Raw genomic sequence first — 20,918 nt, 5'->3', positions numbered from 1 at the left:
CCCAAGAAGTGGTGCGAGTTCCACCGGTCCGCCGGGCATGATACGGATGACTGTTGGACTTTGCAGCGGGAGATTGATAAGTTGATTCGGGCGGGATATCAAGGAAATCGTCAAGGCCAGTGGCGCAATGGTGGCGATCAAAACAAAGCGCACAAGCGGGAGGAGGAGCGAGCGGACACTAAGGGCAAGAAAAAGCAAGAATCAGCGGCTATCGCCACAAAAGGGGCTGATGACACGTTCGCTCAACACTCTGGACCGCCCGTCGGAACCATCAACACCATCGCCGGGGGATTTGGCGGCGGTGGCGGCACTCACGCGGCGCGTAAGCGCCATGTTCGTGCCGTTAATTCCGTTCATGAGGTCGCTTTTGGATTCGTACACCCTGACATAACAATCTCGATGGCGGACTTTGAGGGGATAAAGCCTCATAAGGACGACCCGATTGTGGTGCAGTTAAGGATGAACAGTTTCAACGTTAGAAGGGTACTCCTGGATCAGGGTAGTTCGGCTGATATTATCTATGGTGATGCATTTGACAAGTTGGGACTAACTGACAATGATCTAACTCCATACGCGGGAACCTTGGTAGGTTTCGCGGGGAGCAAGTAATGGTGCGGGGATACATTGATCTAGACACAATATTTGGGGAAGACGAGTGTGCTAGGGTTTTGAAGGTAAGGTATCTGGTTCTCCAGGTGGTAGCATCCTACAATGTCATCATTGGGCGAATACATTGAATCGCCTTTGTGCTGTAATTTCGACAGCCCACTTGGCGGTCAAGTATCCGCTAAGCAGTGGAAAGGTGGGAAAGCTGAAGGTGGACCAGAAGATGGCGAGGGAGTGTTACAATAATTGCCTTAACTTGTACGGCAAGAAGAGTGCGTTGGTTGGTCATAGATGTTATGAAATCGAAGCTTCGGATGAAATCTTGATCCCCGGGGCGAGGGGCGAGTAAATAGGCCCACGCCAATTGAGGAAACGAAGGCGCTAAAGTTTGGCGATCGCTTTTGAAGATTGGGACCAGACTGACGGAGGAGCAGGAGACGCGCCTGACAAAACTGCTTGGGGAGAACTTAGACTTGTTTGCTTGGAGCTGCAAAGACATGCCTGGGATTGATCCAAACTTCATATGCCATCGGTTAGCATTGAATCCAAGTGTCAAGCCAGTTTCACAACTTAGGAGGCGCTTGGGTGGCGACAAAGGGAAGGCGGTGCAACAGGAGGTCGACAAGTTGTTGGCGGCAGAGTTCATCAGGGAAGTGAAGTATCCGACGTGGTTGGCGAACGTCGTAATGGTAAAGAAGGCGAACGGGAAATGGCGGATGTGTGTAGATTACACAGACTTAAACAAGGCATGTCCAAAAGATTCGTATCCCCTTCCCAGCATCGATAGCCTTGTTGATGGTGCCTCGGGCAACGAACTGCTTAGCTTGATGGATGCTTATTCTGGCTATCATCAAATCCGCATGCACCCGGCAGACGAGGACAAAACGGCTTTTATGACTGCCAGAGTCAATTATTGCTATCGCACCATGCCGTTTGGACTAAAGAACGCTGGGGCTACCTACCAAAGATTGATGGATAGGGTTTTTTGCTGGGCAGGTGGGAAGAAACATGGAGGTTTACGTTGATGACATGATTGTTAAATCAGTACGAGGTTTAGACCATCATCAAGATCTGGAGGAAGCATTTGGCGAAATTAGGAAGCACAGTATGCGCCTCAATCCGGAGAAATGCTCTTTTGGTGTTCAGGGGGGTAAGTTTTTGGGATTCATGATCACATCCAGAGGAATCGAGATAAACCCAGAAAAATGCAAGGCGATTCAGCAGATGAAAAACCCTTCCAATGTGAAAGAAGTCCAACGTTTGACGGGGCGAATAGCAGCTTTATCTCGGTTTCTTCCCAAGTCTGGTGACAGATCTTTTCCTTTTTTCAAGTGTCTTCGCAAGAATGTCGCATTCGAGTGGACGGCGGAGTGTGAGGAAGCTTTCGTTCGCCTCAAGGAACTCCTATCGTCACCGCCGATCTTCGAAACCAATACAGGGACACCCGCTGCATTTGTATTTTGCTGTGAGCGATAGTGCTCTGAGTTCTGTGATGTTGCAGGAGATAGATGGCGAGCATCGAATTGTTTATTTTGTTAGTCACACACTCCAGGGCGCGGAGGTCAGATATCAGAAAATTGAGAAGGCGGCGCTGGCGGTCCTCGTCACCGCCCGGCGGTTGAGACCTTATTTTCAGAGTTTTCCCGTGAAGGTGCGGACGGATTTGCCCTTGAGGCAAGTATTACAAAAACCGGATTTATCAGGTAGATTGGTCGCCTGGTCGGTTGAATTGTCAGAGTATGGTTTGCAATACGATAAGCGGGGCACGGTTGGTGCGCAGTCACTAGCTGACTTTGTGGTCGAGTTGACTCCAGATCGGTTTGAAAGAGTGGACACTCAGTGGACTCTCTTTGTGGATGGATCCTCCAATAGTAGTGGCAGCGGCGCGGGAGTAACGTTAGAAGGGCCGGGGGAACTAGTGTTGGAGCAATCCCTGAAATTCGAGTTCAAAGCAACGAACAACCAAGCAGAATATGAAGCTCTCATCGCCGGATTGAAGTTGGCGCGGGAAGTGAAGATCAGGAGTTTGTTGATAAGAACGGACTCACAATTGGTGGAGAATCAAGTGAAGGGAACTTTCCAGGTCAAAGATCCTAATCTGATCAAGTACCTTGAGCGGGTACGGTATTTGATGACACTCTTTCAAAAGGTCGTGGTGGAGTACGTTCCTCGGGCAGAAAATCAGCGGGCGGACGCGCTAGCCAAACTGGCGAGCACGCGGAAGCCCGGCAATAACAAAAGTGTGATTCAGGAAACGCTGGCGTACCCAAGCATCGAAGGCGAGCTCATGTCCTGCGTAAACAGAGGGAGAACATGGATGGATCCCATAATATCTATCTTGGCGGGGGACCCGGCAGAAGTGGAGCAAATGCACGAAGGAGCAGCAGCGGGAGGCGAGTCACTATACTCTCATTGACGGACACTTGTATCGCCGTGGTTTCTCGACGCCATTGTTGAAATGTGTATCGCCAGAGAAGTACGAAGCGATAATGTCTGAAGTACATGAAGGAGTGTGCGCGAGCCACATCGGGGGAAGGTCTTTGGCTTGCAAAGTGTTGAGGGCGGGTTTTCACTGGCCCACCCTCAGGAAAGATTGTATGGACTTCGTGAAGCAGTGCAAGGAGTGTCAAGTGTTCGCGGATTTGTCTAAGGCACCGCCAAAAGAGTTGGTAACGATGAGCGCCCCGTGGCCTTTCGCCATGTGGGGTGTGGACCTAGTTGGACCTTTCCCGACCGCCAGGGCACAAATGAAGTTTATATTGGTGGCGGTGGACTACTTCACTAAGTGGATTGAGGCTGAACCCTTGGCCAAGATTACTTCTGCAAAGATAGTCAATTTCTACTGGAAGCGTATTGTTTGCAGGTTCGGGATCCCAAGGGCGATCGTATCTGACAATGGGACTCAGTTTTCAAGCAGTCAAACAAGGGAGTTCTGCAAGGAAATGGGCATACAGATGAGGTTCGCCTCTGTTGAGCATCCGCAGACGAACGGGCAGGTGGAATCTGCAAACAGGGTAATCCTACGAGGACTAAGACGACGGCTCGCGGAGGCTAAGGGAGCTTGGTTGGATGAACTTCCGGCGGTGCTGTGGTCGTACAACACCACCGAGCAATCTACTACAAGGGAAACCCCCTTTAGAATGACCTACGGGGTAGATGCCATGTTGCCGGTGGAGATTGACAACTTTACATGGCGGACTCGACCAGGTTTTGAAGAAAAAAATCAGGCAACATGGCGGTGGAGCTGGACCTTTTGTCGGAAACGCGCGACGAGGCGCACATTCGGGAAACAGCGATGAAGCAGCGCGTGGCGGCAAAGTTCAACAGCAGGGTTCGCGTCCGAGATATGCAGGTTGGCGACCTGGTCCTCAAGTGGCGATCGGGAGCCCCGGGGAACAAGCTTACTCCCAACTGGGAAGGGCCCTACCGCATTGTTAAAGTTCTTGGTAATGGGGCCTATCACTTAGAAGAGCTTGATGGGAGGCGGTTACCTCGATCGTTCAATGGTTTGAGCTTGCGCTACTTTTATAGTTGATTGCAGGCGAGAAAGTGAACAAGTCGGAATCGCCGGAGCAGATATCTTTAATATTTTCTGAAGTGTTCTCAAATTGTCCAATGTACTGCAACGACAAATCAATAAAATAAGACGAAAATTCACGAAATTCGTGTCCAAAAAATTCCAGGGATTCCCTGACGATCGGAATTGCCGATCGACATAAAGAATTACGGCGATCACTAAGTGGGACAAGCTTGATCCCCAAAGGGGCTTGCTGGAACCCTGAAGGTTGTGGCGATTCCACAAATGGCCTTTGACGCCTGGGAATCACCCTCCGGAAAGTCTGACGTGATCGTCAGTCCCGTAAACGATGTGCTGGGTAAGTCTCGCCAGAATACGACGAGCGCCGTTAACTAGGCAAAAGTCTTGGGACCCCCAAATGGCCATTGGGATCCAAGCATTGTAAGCCCCGAGCGGGCAAAGCCCCGGGCGAAGTCCTCGAGAATGGAGGCCGTTTCTTCCTATTAGGGGAAAAACGTCTAAAGTCTTGGTGGTGGAATACCAAGCAACAGTCCTAGTTAAAATTAACGCACGAAATCGTTAGGCGTAATTCAATCATATGACGCTGTGAAAAATAGCGCAAGATATAAGGTCGGCGAATGAATAGGAGGGAAGGCGAGTAGTGTACGGCGAAAGCATTCCAATATGACTTACAAAATGTCCAACGGCGATATAAAAAGCTATGGCGAAGGGTTGCTTAAACATAGACGAATGGCGGAAAAATGCACTACCAAGGTGACAGTAAAAGATAAAAGTAATGTTAAAAATTACATTATTCATTATTTTCTTTCTCCTGTTCTTCTTCTTCCTCTTCTTCTTCAGTTGTTGTCCAGAGGTTTTGGTCAATCAGGGGAGGATCGTCGGGACCAACCAGTCCTGCGGCGGTTATCTCTTTCATTACTCCCATGGCGCTAAAGTCAAAGTTCGGGTACAAATGTTGGGCCTGATCTTTGGCGAGGTAGAAACCGCGCTCGCGGTTGTCAAGGGCGATGTCAGCGCTTGTTCCCTCGCCTCAATGGCTTTGGCCTTCTCCGTCGCCAGCTCGTCCTCTAGACTTTTGATCTTTGCTAGTTGGGAAGCAATCTCGGCATCTTTCGTGGCGAGGGCCTCGGCATGAGTTTCGGTCGCTTTCTTGATCTCCTCAGACGTAGCCTGCATCACTGCCTCCATGTCAGATTTCGCCAAGGCCAAGGACTCCGCAGACTTTTTCTCTTGCTCCGCCAACGCCTTTTTCACTAACTCCAGCTCAGCGCACAGTATGGCAAGCTCTGACTCCTTAGCAATCAGCGCCTCGCCTCGGGCGATCAAGTCCTTCTCAGCTTGCTCTTTTCCTTCTTGCAAGCTTGAAGGCTTGCATCAAGCTCATCTGCTTCTTCCTTCATCAGCGCCAGCTGATCCTCCAGCTCGCCGATTTTAATCCCCGCCGTGCCAATCATCTTGTCGGCATAGACTTTGTCTTTTCCTGCCTGCGTCGCCAGTTTGTCGAAACGCTTTTCCCAAGCAGCGGCGGCTTCTTGATGCTTAGCACTTTCGGCTTCAACCGCTCAGCTTCAACGTTGGCGGCATTGAACTTCTCAAACGTGTGAGCAAAAGATGCACCCAGCGCGTAGGAGGCAAGCAAGAGTCTCCTCCTTGGTGACATTCAGGCCCTGACTCAAAACTTATTTTTCTATAACGTCACGGTTGAGACCAGCAAGTAAGAATTCTGAGGGTTCAATGGCGTTGGGGAGCATATTATAATAGCTTGAAGAACCGACCTCAGGAGCAGGGGCTTGTTCAATTTGAGCTGCTTCAGAGGTAGTGGCAGCGCCAGGACAGGATTTTTCCCCTTGATGAGGCGGGAAGGCATGGGCCCCGCATCATGTGTTGAGGGCGGGCTAGGAGGCGCATCTTGGCGAGGGGGAGACTTGGGGTTCATTTTCTTTTTCCTTATCTCCAATAGGAGTGTCGGAAGACGCAGCAGCTTTTGTGGCGTTAACGCCGGCGGAGGCGGCTGTGGCGCCAATAGAGGACTCAGCGGCAAAAAGCAGCGGTCGCACCGGCGGAAGCGGAGAAGAAGCTGGTACGGCGGTTGGCTCGGTAGCTGCGGCGACAGAGGCTTCAGCGACATTTTTGCCTTTAGGCGCAGCAGCAGCAGTGGTGGGCTGAGCGCCAGGTTTGGATGTGCCGGCGTCGGAGGAGGCTTTGGTCAATCTCTCCTCTTGGGAGCTTTGGTGCTCTCGGCTTGGTTTTCAGCACCGCCCCGTTTTTTCGCGTCGCCCTCAGTGTTGAATTTGGGGAGAAGCGAGCCATTCTCCTCTCGCGGGCCTTCAGGAGCTCGGCGTTCGTGAAATTCATATCTTCTGTAACAATAAAAAAAAAAACGATCAGTGATAACATAGGAGTCGAGAAAGGAAATGTCAATAATAAAAGTGAGCTATGGGCAACCTAAGTATTTGGGAGTTCTTGAGAGGTCAGCACCCTCAAGGACTGTTGTGCAGTCAAGGATGGGAAGTGGGGCAAGGAGATTAAGAAAGGCTTTATCGTTGCGGACAAGGAATCCTCTGAAGGATCGGTGATCCCGTTGGGCTTCTCTGTCCAGTAAAGAGGAAAGAGGGCGGTCCCGTCTCTGAGGGTGAATGCCTCTGGGTAGCGGGATGAACCGCCACACGGAAGTACTTTCGTGCAAAGGAGGACTTCGCGTTACTTTTGTGGGGATGCAAACACTTCCGGCCGGCTCGGGCCTTCAAGGAAATCCATCCTTTGTTTTTGATGGACTTGGGGTCGACGTCGTAAAGGTAGAAGAAACTGGTGGGGACGGGGCGATGCCGACAGCGGCGCTTAGGATTTCAAAACATCGAATGAAGGCCCAAGCGTTAGGGTGGAGTTGACAGGGAGCCACGTTGATGTCGCGGAGGACGGTTTGGACAAAGGGCGAGAAAGGAAGCCTGATCCAAGCTCGCTAAACATGTATTCGTACGCAAAGAAAAAATGGGATCTCTTTACGTCGCCGTCTGGCTTGTGAAGCCAGGGGCGATCCCCGGGACTGCAAACCCAGATCCTGAGTTTGGCGTTAAACTCATCATCATTGGACAAGCCACCCAGGGAGTTCACGAATTGCACAATGGGATCGCTATCTTGGAAGATGGAAGGTTGATCTATAGCCTCGTGTTTGGGGGCTACTTGGACTGGAAGGGGCAGGGTGGCGTAGGTTTTTAATCGGTGAGATGGGATCTCCGGAACCTCTAAACGGAGGCCGCCGGCAGCGGTGGAGTCAGGGTCGCTTTCGGAGGAGGAAGAAGAGTGATTAGGGGAGGTAGGGTTTGAAGCCATTTTTAGAAGACAGTGAGGTGAAAGAAAAGAAAAGATCAGTATGTGTGCGATGTAAAGATAAAGACAGTGGGACTCACCGGAGTAGGATGTGAAGAGTGGGTAGCGGAAAGGGTGATAAGCGACGGCTCCGGAGCGGAAGTGGGCAGAAGGAGTTTGGTAAGCGATTAGGGAAGTGAAGAGGGGTCTCGGAAAGGGATGACAGTGGGGAAGAAGGGTTTTTATAGGAGAAGGGGAGAAGCTGGAAGGGTGACGCGTGTTGGACGCGTGTGGGAGGTTGGAAGTCATGATGGTTTTGGGGAGGTGGGTCGCGTGCAAAGGGGAGTTACTGCGCACGATGGGACGGTTATGAAAGGTGAAGTGACGGTTCCGGAGAAAGAGGGAAATTGATGTAACCAACACATCACGTGGGGCAGCCACGTGAGGCAGATAGAAATTTGAAAGGGTTTTAAAATAAGGGAAAGCGCGAAAAGCCTCGCCACTATAGGGATCAAACGCCATCGCCTGACGATTGACACCAACAACGAAGTTCAGTCGCTCGCCGGGGTCACCGCCAGTCAATGACTGAATGATCAGCACATGACCCATGCCTGCCACCTTTCCCGCCGGCGAGCGATCATACACCTGCTCCAACTTGTCACCAATACAAAGTAGTCGTCCTCGCCGCTTGCGGACTTGTGGACTTGCCAGCTTGGTTTACTCGTCAAGTCAGTGGACTGGGTAACTGAAAATGCTAGTTTCCTTTTGCTCACGCCATGTTGGCGATATAGTTAACTTCTCTTTTTTCAAGCCATGTTGGCAGTATAGATTCCGGTGTACAATAAGACATGTGACAGCATTTAAAAGACACCCTTAGCTCTCGTACCTCGAGCTCGGTGTCTTGTGGACTAGTGGACTGGGCGAGCCCCTAGAGGGGCAACGCCCAGCGTATATCCCGCCCTTGAGGCGGGGCCCTGGCCTTCAGATGGGCCCTGATCTTGGAGGCCCAATTGGCCCAATAGGTAGTACCCAAGCTCTATAAATAGGAGGTAGTTATCAATTGTAAGGGACTTTTGGCTCATTTGATGAAATAACACTTGAAATTCAGCACTCTCTCTCATTCTCACTCTCTCTTGGCACAATCCCTCTACCTCTAGGTACTATGCCTCTCTTCAATGTTCATTCCTAGAACAGCTACTCTCTGCATAATTCTCAAGTAGTATTGTTCACTTCACTCATAACTTTGCTTTTATGGGGTGCATTCTTTTCTCTTTTTATTTATGTTAATCTATATTTTCAAAGGATGGGGTTAGCTGGGTGGTTTGTCAGTAACAAACTATATCCTCAGTTAAGTTTTTTCACTTTTTGAAAAAAGAATTGCACTATGGGATGATTAAAAGAAAGAGTCAATCCACTCTTCAATAAGTACATCAAACATTATATTAATCCCTACAACGGACTGTTTATAGTAATAGCTTATATACTTGATAGTGGCATTATGTTGTTTACATTGTTTGCTTAAAGCTTATGGGATAAAGAATTATTATGAATCCTTTGGTAACAACTCTTTTTCTTATTTTTATGTGATTAGTGTGCACTGTTTTTGTAAAACCTATGTACAAAGTTTCAGTATATGTTTGCCCAAGGAAACTGAGGGATGGGGGGAAGGATTGGTGTCTCTTTAATAATGTTCTCTTGGTCAAATGTAGATGAAGATTGCTACTTGAAAGGGATAGCCTTTGATGCTAAGTATACCCTGGTGGTGAGGGGAGCTTAGAAGTTCCTGTAAACGCATCAGTGTGGTGAAGGTATTCAATAGCAAAGAGCATGGTGCCATTACCACTAGCTGCTCACCATAAATTTCATTCTCATAACACCTTTCAATACTAATTTGCAAGTTTTTAGATGATTGTTTTATTCGAAGTTAGAAGATTACTATTGCTTGGTGTTCACTTCCAATTTGGTGTAAATTGATGTGAATCTTTGGTTTTTAGTTATCTTTCCCAATTTGTTTGGTAATAAATTTGCCATATAAACAACACAAGGCTTAACTAGCTAGAGAATCTTGGGTGACTTTGTCATAATTATAAAAATGCCAGTGATGTGAATCTCAGGAATTTTATGTCAAATCCCTATACTGCAGGTGAGAAGAGAATACAAGGTGGAGAGAATGAAGCTGCAGAAGCCACTTCATTGAAGATGAGATAAAAAGTGCTGCTTCTGAAGAAAATTTCTAATGGAATCATCCATTCATTGGCAGATTTGTATTTGCCTAAAAAAGTTGCTTGAAGCATGAAGTGCGAGAGAGGATCGATCCTTATTAATTCTTTTCCTCCATTTATCTCTAACTATTTACTTTTATTATATTTTTTCCCTTCGTTTTCCGTCATTAACCAGTTCATTTTTCTGTTTCTGCTGAAATACGTTTTCTTAGTTGCACAAATCAATTCTTTAAAAAAAAATTCGCTCAAATCAATAAACATGGTATTAGGGAATTTCTTCTTCCTTTTTTACCCGCTGATGTGTACTATGGTTAAATTAATGTATTAAAGGCATATACAATAGTGTGTATGAAGGGTAATTTATGACAACATTGTCTTAACAAATTTTTTTTACTTAGAAAAGATACACGGTCTTAACATATTTAGTGGTGAGGGAAATTTTCAATAAGAATGTCATCAAATATCATTTTTGTACACTTAGAGAAATAAATGAGAAAATTTAAAATAATCCAATTATTATCACATATTTTACGGTAAAGATTGCGCCAAAGAACACGTCGACAGGGGAACATTGGAGAAGTAGGAAGACTTTGGCGGGCGATTCATAATGGATATCGAGGCGATTCATAATGGGTATCTAGAATATCTATGTCCTAGGACATAAAATATGAATAATTAAGATAAAAACATATCTAATCTAAGAATTTTTAGGTTGTATACCTAATTTTTTTCCTGGGATTGTAGTTCAATCGATCAGAGCACCGCCCTGTCAAGGCGGAAGGGTCAAACACAGTTAACATTTGAAACTTAACTAATTAATATATATAAGAAAGATAAAACATTTAAACATAAACATAAGATAATAATGACATATACGTGTTTGACTAATTAAAATTGTATGTCTTAGTAAATATATCATTGTATTATTCCATATATATCAAATACTCAATAATTATAATTAACAGTGGAGTTCGTAAAAAATTACCCGTGCATCGCACGGGTAAACGGGTTACATCCTAGTGGATGGTCAAAGGCTGGTTGCTTTTCAATATCAATGCAATCGACAATATGTCCATGCTTTGTCTATTGATAATGAAATATAAAACAAGAAAATTAAATATGATGGGAGATCAAATTTAACAGAAAGAAACATATAATACATGAAAAAAAAAACAATGAAATACCTGAATAGTCTTAATAGGAGGCTTGTTAATGAGTTTTATGTGTCTTTCCAACTCCATATCTTCTTCTAGTGTACTACTTTGCATACCATCAACTCTGTGATTGGTATTACTAGCCACCAAAATCAAACAGAAGACAAAAAACAACATATTAATCATTTTCAGAATTATCTTTTCAAACGAAAATGGCTTGATCCGATACAAACTTGTTCTCTGTCAACTAATTATATAGAAATATTTCTTAAGAAATTAAATTTAGATTTTTTTTTTGTTTGATAGTAAAACTTAAATTAAGTCTTGACAGCCTATTATGTAGATTTTTTTTTCAATTTTAGTATGTCTCTAACATAATACTAAGTGAAGTCAAAAAAATTAATGACTAGATAAAGTAAAAAATAAAAAATTAACTACTCTTTATATTTATATAACTAGTGCGATAACCCGTGCGTTGCACGGGATTTTATGTTGGACATTTATAAAAAATAAATTAGTTTTAATATATGTAATTTTAAATTATAAATAAGCCAATCGTGTATAAGTCAACCCTGTAATTTTTTCAAAAAAAAAAACTCTGTAATAATATATGAAGAGAAAAATGGAATAAAAAATGATTTTTTTACGGAAAAATAAATGAAATTGTATTGTATACATCAAACATTTCAAAAAACTTTCTTAAACATTACATTTACAGTATTGGTCTGTTGTTTGCCCGACTCATCTAGTATACAAAGCTTAAGACCTTTTCTTGAGCGTACTCTATAGAGAGCTACATATAACAGACCATGAGTGAAGACGGGCCTCGGAAGGAAGAGCCCAACCTGAGATAGTGTTTGTCCTTGACTTTTGTTTTTGGTCATCGTAAAGCATACTGTAATTGGAAACTATATCTTCTCTTGAATTTAATTGGAAATTTGAAATCAGAAGGAACCAAGTCCACAATTAACCTGGTTTCATTGCGTAAACCTGCTGCTTGGTCTATATTTATCAAAAGCGTGATTGGAGTACTAACTTTCAATAATAGTTTGTGGTTAGGCATTTTTGAACTTTTAGTTTCGTTCAAAAATTTTATGGTAAACCACTCACCTTGGATTTCAGAATCATCATCATATCGCAAGGCAGAGTCGAAGCTTAGATATTCACGTTCTGGTGCAGCTATCATGCAAATCATGTAAGTATTTATCATTTCAACAACATGCAGTGTAGGGGACAATATAACTCTATCTTGAAAGAATTGCGGGTCTTTCATTTTGTGCGAAAGGTCATGATATGTATATTTAATAAATTCCAATAATGGGTCATGACAAATTGGGATGAACAGATCTAGCAGGATTTGAACATTATACTCTCCTACTTCAGAATCAAGATGATCACCATTTCTAATTTTAAGAATTCAATATGCAAACTCTTTAATTTATTTTGCTTCATCTGCCGTCTCAGTTGCGGTTTACAATAGCTTTCACAACTTTCTGTATACTTCTCTCTTTTATATGGTTTTGTAACTCTATGTCGTGTATCTCAACACTTCCATATTACAATAAATCTTTTGCAGTTGAAAAAAATATACTCCTAAAATTATGAAAAATATACTAACATTGCAATTGTACTTTTAAGAAATTATTTTCTCTATTATTTAGTTCACATAATGTATTTAGATAGTATCTATGTCATTATTCTTTCATAGAAGAGAACACAATAATTTTTTTTTAAAGAAATAGAATCACCTCCACCTTATTATTCAGTTATGCAAAAAATCTTTTTTTATATTTTATTAGTATAACACATATTAAAGATTAAAACATCAAAAAAAAAGTTAATATATGGATTGATAGGGCTAAAAAATAATTCAAGGACTTTAATAAAAAGCAGTTAAGACTACAATATTAGCTAAAATTACATTAAAACCAGTCATGTCTTTTACGTCCAATAACCGCAACGTCCAATAACCGCAAGCCAGAAGCTCCTTCAAGGCCAAGGAATCTGCTCATATTCTCAATGGGTTGTGTTACAATTTTTGACGATGGATCTTCCTACGTCATCCCGACTTGTATTTGAAAGTGGTTCAACTTTATCCATAGCCAATAGGGCAAGTTCTTCCTATCTTCTTATGAAAACATGATAGATGTGAGGGACCTTCCTCGGTTTATTCCCTACAAAGCAAAATTGATCCTCACAAATGTGGGGAAAAATACACTGTCAAGACATAGTTCATTAACACATAACACATGTTGTAAAAAATGTGCCACTACCCCAAGATTTCCAACTCAATGGCATTCATCTTATTTATCTTTACCTGTCTTTCATGCTTCTCAGTGCTACATAGTGCATGCCCATTAATCTACAAATTAATGTGTAGGTAAGAGATTCATAACGCTAATAAATACTAACAAACAACAACCACAAAGTGTACCAATCAGATGGGAAAATCAAGCATGCCTCAATAGATTTCATTGAGAGGCACAAAAGTTGGGGATGCTTAACAATCTGAGGTAATGGTCTAGCAAAATGTTTGCTCTCGACATTGCTGCTTAAACAGTTAGAATAAGCACAAAAATTAGATGAAAATGAGTAATTGAACAACTAAAAAAGACAAAATAAATTGATAACTGAAAAAACTTAAAGAGGTGCGCTGGATCAAGTACTCCACGGAAGAGATGGGAAACAACATAAATTTATCAAGATCTGATGTAGCAAACAATGACACGGTTAAAAAGTTGAACAAAACTAAAATTTAACTATATCTTACTTGTAATATTTGCAGGGAATAAACTGATCCTTCTCTAAGAATCCTTTCAAACTTTTTTACCAAGACTTTCTAACACAGAAGCATGAATTTGTCCTTCTTGATATGAAAAGAACATAATCAGGCAGTGAATAAAAAAGAAAGAGAGTAGAATTTTTAAAAAGGAAATGTATAAATAAAAAAGAAATAGAAATCCTATAAAACTGGAATGGAAATATTATACAAAAAAACTGGCAGTGACCACATCAAACAAAGAGAGCAAAAATTTCCCATCGTAGATAATCAAACAACAGACATACCATAAGTCATATCAGTAAACCACAGCCTTGCTTGAATTCCTCTTCCACAATATCCATTTCTTTTCCATCATGAACAATAGTCTCATCGTGTATTTGTAAAAAATACAAACATCTTAATAGAAAAGTTCCTAAGGTCACTGAATCCAAGGATCCTAGAAAAACTACCATCAGCCAAGGCATCCATCACAGAACAACACAGATGAAAAAATTACAACAAAATCCATGAAAATCCTTTTCACAGAACTTCAATTTCACCCACATCATTCAATCAAATTCCCAATATGATCATAGCTTTTCCACCTTTGGGCTAAAAGTAGATAAATTTTCCTAACATATCCAACCTCGAGTAGATAATGTATTGTTCTCTTATCATCGAATATAATATGCAAATCCTAACTTAAAAAATAATGTGGTTTCATAAACAGTGCAGGAATGTAGAAAAAAAAGTACTCAAGAGAAGTGCAGACAACTCACCACTCAATTTCAAAAATTTCATTAATAATTTAAAATGTTGACAAAAAAATACACTTAGAAGGGAAAACTTCTTTCTTTCTCTATCTCTCCCTCTGTCTTTACCTCATCAATCCATGCAGCAGTTTTGTCAAAAAAGAAATGGAATCCATAGTTTGAGTTGGGCTTCAATTTTAAACAAAAAAATAGCATGAATTTCATGAATTTGGGTTTGACTTGCCAGTTGCTAGGATAACTGAAAGAGAAGTGGTCCAAGTGAACGAAGGACAGAGCAAGGCATCTGCTCCTCCAGATCCTACACCATACATATTGGTTTCGATAACATTAGCATATTAACAGCTTCCTGTGTTTCTACAAATACAAAATCATGAAGGATAATGATTTGAAATGAGAGGAGAGAATCACGACACAATACACATTTCATCTCACTCATTGAGATTGATTTACGTTGTTTGGCTTAAAAAAAGGGATCTTTCTATGAAAAAATGCAGACTCACTACCGAATCAAAAACCTTGTATCGTTTCCTCCTCTTTGACCAATTTCCACATCACCTGAAATAAATTCAAACTAAAATGAGCTGCAGACAAAAGGATGGTAAGTATATACGCGCCGCTGCACAAAATGATACAATATGCAATATAAGCGACTACAATCTATTCTTTGGCCAACAACTGAAATTCAAACTAAAACTCAAACTAAAATGCCGCCAACACATTGTAGCTTGGGACCAAAGACTTGATGGACGGTAAGTAACAAAATAATGTATATAAATAGTTTATAGTATACCAAACTTTTGTATCTAGTACTCATCACCTCTAGGCAATCAAATAATGGATAGAAACCTTAAAAAGATAAAGGGAACACATAATCCTCAAGTTAAGATAATGTCTTTCAAGTTCTTACTTCTAGATACCTCTTTTTGACCATTAAAGATACTGGCCAGCAGAGATAAAAATTGTAAATAACATTCTTGTCAGAATCAAAGTGAATTTTTTTTTTTTGCTTACTATATATAACTTATCGTAAAAGATGATTGAAGATAAAATTCAAACGAAAACCCTAATTTTGATTAAATTGAGGAATTTAATTGTGTTCGCCAAGGGTTGATAATCAACTTCTGGGTGAAGTGCCCAGATCAGAAACTCTAGTCCACTATATTGTCTCGTCACAGCACATACCAGAAATTTCAAAAGAGAAAAACAAAATTATCACACAAAACATTGAAATTCTGAAACCATATTGATAAGTCATCATGTGGAGAATGCAATAGCTTCTAACAGGAGAATTCACTCAAGACTCAAGAACAATGCACTCAAGATTCTATTTCTCCAATACAACTATCATTTATCATGTACTTAATAAATGTCAAAGTTCTATTTATCTTGAGAGTCCAAGTAAAAGATTAAAATAATATAACTTCCAAGTGACAGTTCTTTTTTTTAAAAACAAACCTTTATTTTTATATAAAAGAACTATCATCATACAGTGCATAGTAGTTCAACAATAATAGTAAGCAATGAAACCAACTTAAACATTGACACCAAACACAATAAGCAGTTGGGACTTCGCAGAGATTGAATGAGATAAAAGTTATAAAACTGTCTTGCATTAATAGCAATTTTGGCCAGAAACTCCCCTTTCAACCTTTTCCTCACATGTTTCATCCATTATTTGAAATGAAATCAGTGACCTGCCCATGCAAGAGGAAGGTATGCATTTAGCCTTATCACACCAGTCTGCATCAAGATATTCCTTTCGGTTTGATATCACAAAGAACTATAATCTTCCAGAACCATTATTAGATATATCTTTGTTAGTTTTACCAAAAACATTTCCTATGTGCTGCTCAAATGGCATTTCAGAAAGTAATCAAAATGGCATGCTCAAAACTAAATAGAAAACTCAAATTGTGACTTTCACTCTCAAAACGAAACTGAATCAAAAGCCATAACATTTATTAAATTGGGCTGGTTACCTAGCTGGGTATTACATGGTAAGTCCAAAAAGCTTTTACATAAAGTGCACATGAGTGTAAAAACACATTTAAATGAAATGGCAGCATTTTGATGGAGACCAACAATTACTTACATCCAAGCCACCCAAGTCGTGTTCAAGTTCCGATTGGTCCATTTTCCTGTGAACCTCATATACTCTCTTTCTCTCTTCTCATCTGCAACAACTCAGCCTTAGTTAGATTTTTCTCCAACCCTGCATCAGTATAGCACATTGTTAACTTATAGGCTTTAAATTGTTTATTTCATCCAACCTTGCATATCAAACTGATGAACCTATATAAAACTTGTAACAAACTCTGAAAATTAATATCAAACTCAAATAAACCCTTGTAACATGAGATATTGCAGCTAAAGGAGGAACACTTACAGCAGTGTATTTGTACAATGACACACCAAGCAGAAAACCAAACCCTTTTCAAACCTGGAATGCAGCAAGCAAAATTCATTTGTAAAACATATTATAGTAATCTGTAAAACACATTACAGTTCAAATGCAATACTTATATGATAGATATAAGATTTATACCATAATAAGAAAGATGAGGAGAAAAACATGCACGTGGCAACTAATTGCAACCTTCAACATCATGATCTTTATTTCCTGTAACCTGCAACTGAGATGCATTTTTATTAGTATTATATATCAGGTAAGATAATGGTTAATTAAATTTAGTGAAAGAGGGTCTAAAATTGAAGAATCTCACTCGCCTCTGTTGAGAGAGACTTTTCTTACCAAAATCATTAAAAGGATCTCCTATGTTGAGTCAAAATGTAAAAACTACCATTTTGGACCTGCATGTGAATAACAGATAGGAAGAAATCGAAATTGAAATTTTGCACAATAATCATGCACAAACAAATAGTGATTTCAAATAGAGATTTTGCAGTCAAGGAATTTTATTAAGAACTTTATCACACTACAACATAGAAGACTTACATCAAATGGTCATTGACTGCCTAATTAGAAGTAGAGAAACAACCAAACCCTTTGTGATCATCCCATCATTGAGAAGACCTGCAACCAAAATCAAAATCAAAATAAAAAAAGAAGACATGGATCATGGATGAAAGCAGGAAGAAATCAAAATACACAAATGAATAATGTGTTTATCAGAGAGGGGGCATGTTCTAAGGACAATCGATTCGTGAATGCCATAGGACGCTGAAGCATGTTCCACTGGCAGAGGAATTCGATGTCTCAGAAAATGATTCAGGTCTGCATCTCAAGTGACAATCGGGGATGGGTGTTGAGGAGGTCGGAGAAAGGAGGTGAGTTCTTGGTGTGGTGGAGATATTAATTCTTGGGGCTTGAAAAGAGATTGCAGTAGAGGCGGTGGTGGACGAAGCTGAATTTGGTTCCTCTGTTGAAAACGTATGGTGGCATCTTTTGTAGCTCAAGTATATTCCTTTTTTTTTTTTGCATAATTGTAGCTGAAGTAGAATAAAAAAGGAAATTTTAATAATTGTTGGTATCTTAATAATTGTATTGTATCTTAATAAATAAAAATTGTACCGGGTAAGTTAATTGTGTCAAAACCATGTGCAATTTGTAATAAAACCGGGTATTAATATTGTCAAAACCGGGTACTAATATTGCCAAAACCGTGTACTATTGATGTTTCTATTTAATGATTCAATGATTTCGACCAATCAAAATGCAAGGATTTGGACCAATCAGCTGAGGCCATGTGGAAAATTGGAGAAACCAACCAATAGAGATGTGACATGTGGAAATTAAATAACAGTATGGCCCACTTTGGTGGATGGGCTTTATATATTATTAAGATTCATTTCCTTGTTTTACGATGTACCAAAAAATATAGTTTATTTCCTCACCTTTCTATGTAGATAAAAATAATAATTTATTTCCTAGAATAAAAAGATAAGATTGAGCCCAAAAAAAAGACAACATTAATGAAAATAATTTCTTTCCCGGTATATTCAATTTTACAAAAGATCTTAAAATTAAATGGTAGAAGTCTTTTAAAAAAAAACAAGAAATGGTAGAAGTTGAACGTGGTAGGATAATATGTGAAAATCCGGAGTTTTAAGCTAATAGCTACACGTCTAATATTCGTGAGTTTCATCAAGGAATTTGTCGTAAATACTCTTTTTTGGTACATTAGAAAGATAAAAGATAGCAATAATCTAATAATAATCAATCAATTAATACTAATCTATATGTTCAAATTTTTTTTATCAATCATTAATATGAATGAATATATATATATATATATATATAAATAAATAAATAAGTAAACTTCACTTGATATATACATTAATAATTAAACATATTAATTTTTTAACATTAATAACATTTATGTTGTTCATTATCTTAATTACTATTTTTAAAATTTATCAGTTTTTCATATTAAAAAATAAAAATTATCATTTTTGTAATTTAAATTATTAATCACAACTTCAGAAAAAATTAAAAATAATAGTGATAAGAATAAGTAAAAGTAAAATTGATTCAAATTAATAAAAATATTAATTTTTTATTCATAAATTTTTTATATTACTCATTATATTAATTAATAACCATAAGATATTTCAATTTCTCATATTTAAAATTAATCATTAATATCATTTAAATTTTAATGATTAAACGCAATTTTAGGACAAGTTTTAAATAATAATAATAATAATAATAAAAATAATAATAATAATAATAATAATAATAATAATAATAATAATAATAATAATAATATTAACAATTGTAGTACTAATAAGTAAAATTGACTTTGATTGTTTCATTGATAACAACATTATTTACATGTTTTTGGTTATGTTTTAATCAGATTTGGTTTGTCATTATTCTTTTTTTATTAAACTGGTTTGGCATTACCGTTATGGGAGGAGTATTCTCATGTAATAATATTATAATTCGATGAATATATTTAGCTTTTTAAATAAACATACAAGTCATCTTTTATCAAAAGTAATATTATTTTAAATAATAATCACAATGTGAAGAGGGGGATTTCTTATGTGAGAGTGAGAGAATGAGGGATTACAGAAATTCAAGGAATTTTAAATGCTAGGGAATTCAATTGATTCAATTGAATTATCTTGAATTTCAAATTTTATTGTTTGGATAAAATGGTGAAATTTCCCCAATTGTAAAATTCTTTGTTTGGGTAATATAATTGAATTTCCATCATTTAATTTTTATTTATCTTAATTAGGGGTGGGAATAGGCCAGGCCGTTCGTAGGGGCCTATGGCCTAGCCTACCACAGGCCCAGGCCAGGCCAGACCAAAATGGTAAATAGGCAAGGCTTAGGCTTTTTGAAAAGCCTATTTAGTTAAAAAGGTCAGGCTCAGGCCATTCAACAAGCCTTGTAAGCCTTACAGACTAGCCTATTTAAGTAAATATGATTAGTATTTTTTTGGTAAATTGTAAATATGATAAGTATAAATATATTTTACCCTTGATGATGTCTATATATTAGAAATTTATTATAATATCTTGATATTATATACTTATTGAGATTTTTATATATTTAAGCAAATTGACTTATATAACGAGTCAAAGTTATAAGTCTTTTTAAAAATGAAGTGTGATTTTAAATTGGCTCTCCAACTCTAAGAAACCAACATAATCTCGTTTAGTTTCTTCACTACTTATTAGCTAATAATATTATAAGTCTGATCGTTGAAAGATTATTTTAGTATAATTTAACCCGTTAGCTTATAAGTTTGATAGCTTCTTTACAGATAAATTTGTTAACAAACGTAAAACTGTTGTTGTGAAACGGGCCTTTAAACAGGCTACCAGGCCAAGCCAGGCTTTCGGAAGGCTCAGGCCAGGCTCGAAAAAAAGCCTTTGATAGGCCATAGGCCAGGCTCAGGCCTTAAGATTTTTAAATAGGCTAGGCCTATTTAAGCAAAGCCTACCTAGGCCCAGCCTATTCCCACCCCTAATCTTAATATAATCGGCCGAAAACCCGAAAGTCGGGTGAAAACCCTAAAAATCAGCCCGACTCTGAAAAATCGACAGAAACCTTAAAAGTCTACACAAAACCCTAAAAAGTGGCTGAAAACTCAAAAATCAGCCGAAAACCCTAAAAATCGACCTGACTCTCGAAAATCGGCCGAACACTCAAAAGTCGACACAAAACCCTAAATAGTGGCCCCAAACCCTAAAATGGTCGGAAAACCCTAAAAATAGGCCGAAAACGTGAAAGTCGGCTCGAAACTCAAAAATTGGCCCATAACCCTAAAAATCGACCCGGCTCTAAAAACTTGGCCAAAAACTCAAAAGTCGGCACAAAAACGCTAAAAATCGGCCCGACACTCAAAAATAGACTGAAAAACCTAAAACACGACCTTTCGGGTTTTGGGCCGATTTTAGGTTTTCAACCGAATTTCGATTTTTCTGCCGATTTTTGAGTTTCGGCTAATTTTAGGGTTTTTGGTTGATTCTTGAGGTTGGGGCCGACTTTCACGTTTTCGGCTGCTTTTTAGTGCTATCGGCCGATTTTGAGGGTTTTGAGCCGACTTTCGAGTTTTCAACCGATTTTAGGGTTTTGGGTCG

General features: G+C 39.7%; 1 long non-coding RNA gene across 19 annotated transcripts; it reads right to left on the bottom strand.

Moving 5' to 3' along the window:
- Positions 1 to 12,651: 12,651 nt before the first annotated feature.
- Positions 12,652 to 17,782, bottom strand: LOC130733751 (uncharacterized). Of its 19 annotated transcripts, none has more exons than XR_009017596.1 (9): positions 17,317 to 17,782; positions 17,113 to 17,171; positions 16,906 to 16,993; positions 16,747 to 16,800; positions 16,453 to 16,572; positions 13,893 to 14,915; positions 13,261 to 13,692; positions 13,144 to 13,188; positions 12,652 to 13,019 (listed from the first exon to the last, which is right to left on the bottom strand). It is a non-coding gene; the product is annotated as an uncharacterized LOC130733751 (long non-coding RNA). The 19 variants fall into 19 exon arrangements; XR_009017595.1 differs by having other exon boundaries at positions 12,652 to 13,000; XR_009017594.1 differs by having other exon boundaries at positions 12,652 to 13,188; positions 13,261 to 13,374; positions 13,597 to 13,692; positions 17,317 to 17,781.
- Positions 17,783 to 20,918: the final 3,136 nt, after the last annotated feature.

This window comes from Lotus japonicus, chromosome 1 (assembly GCF_012489685.1).
Source record: "Lotus japonicus ecotype B-129 chromosome 1, LjGifu_v1.2".
Classification (NCBI taxonomy): Eukaryota; Viridiplantae; Streptophyta; class Magnoliopsida; order Fabales; family Fabaceae; genus Lotus; species Lotus japonicus.
This window is presented reverse-complemented; position numbering and strand designations above follow the sequence as displayed.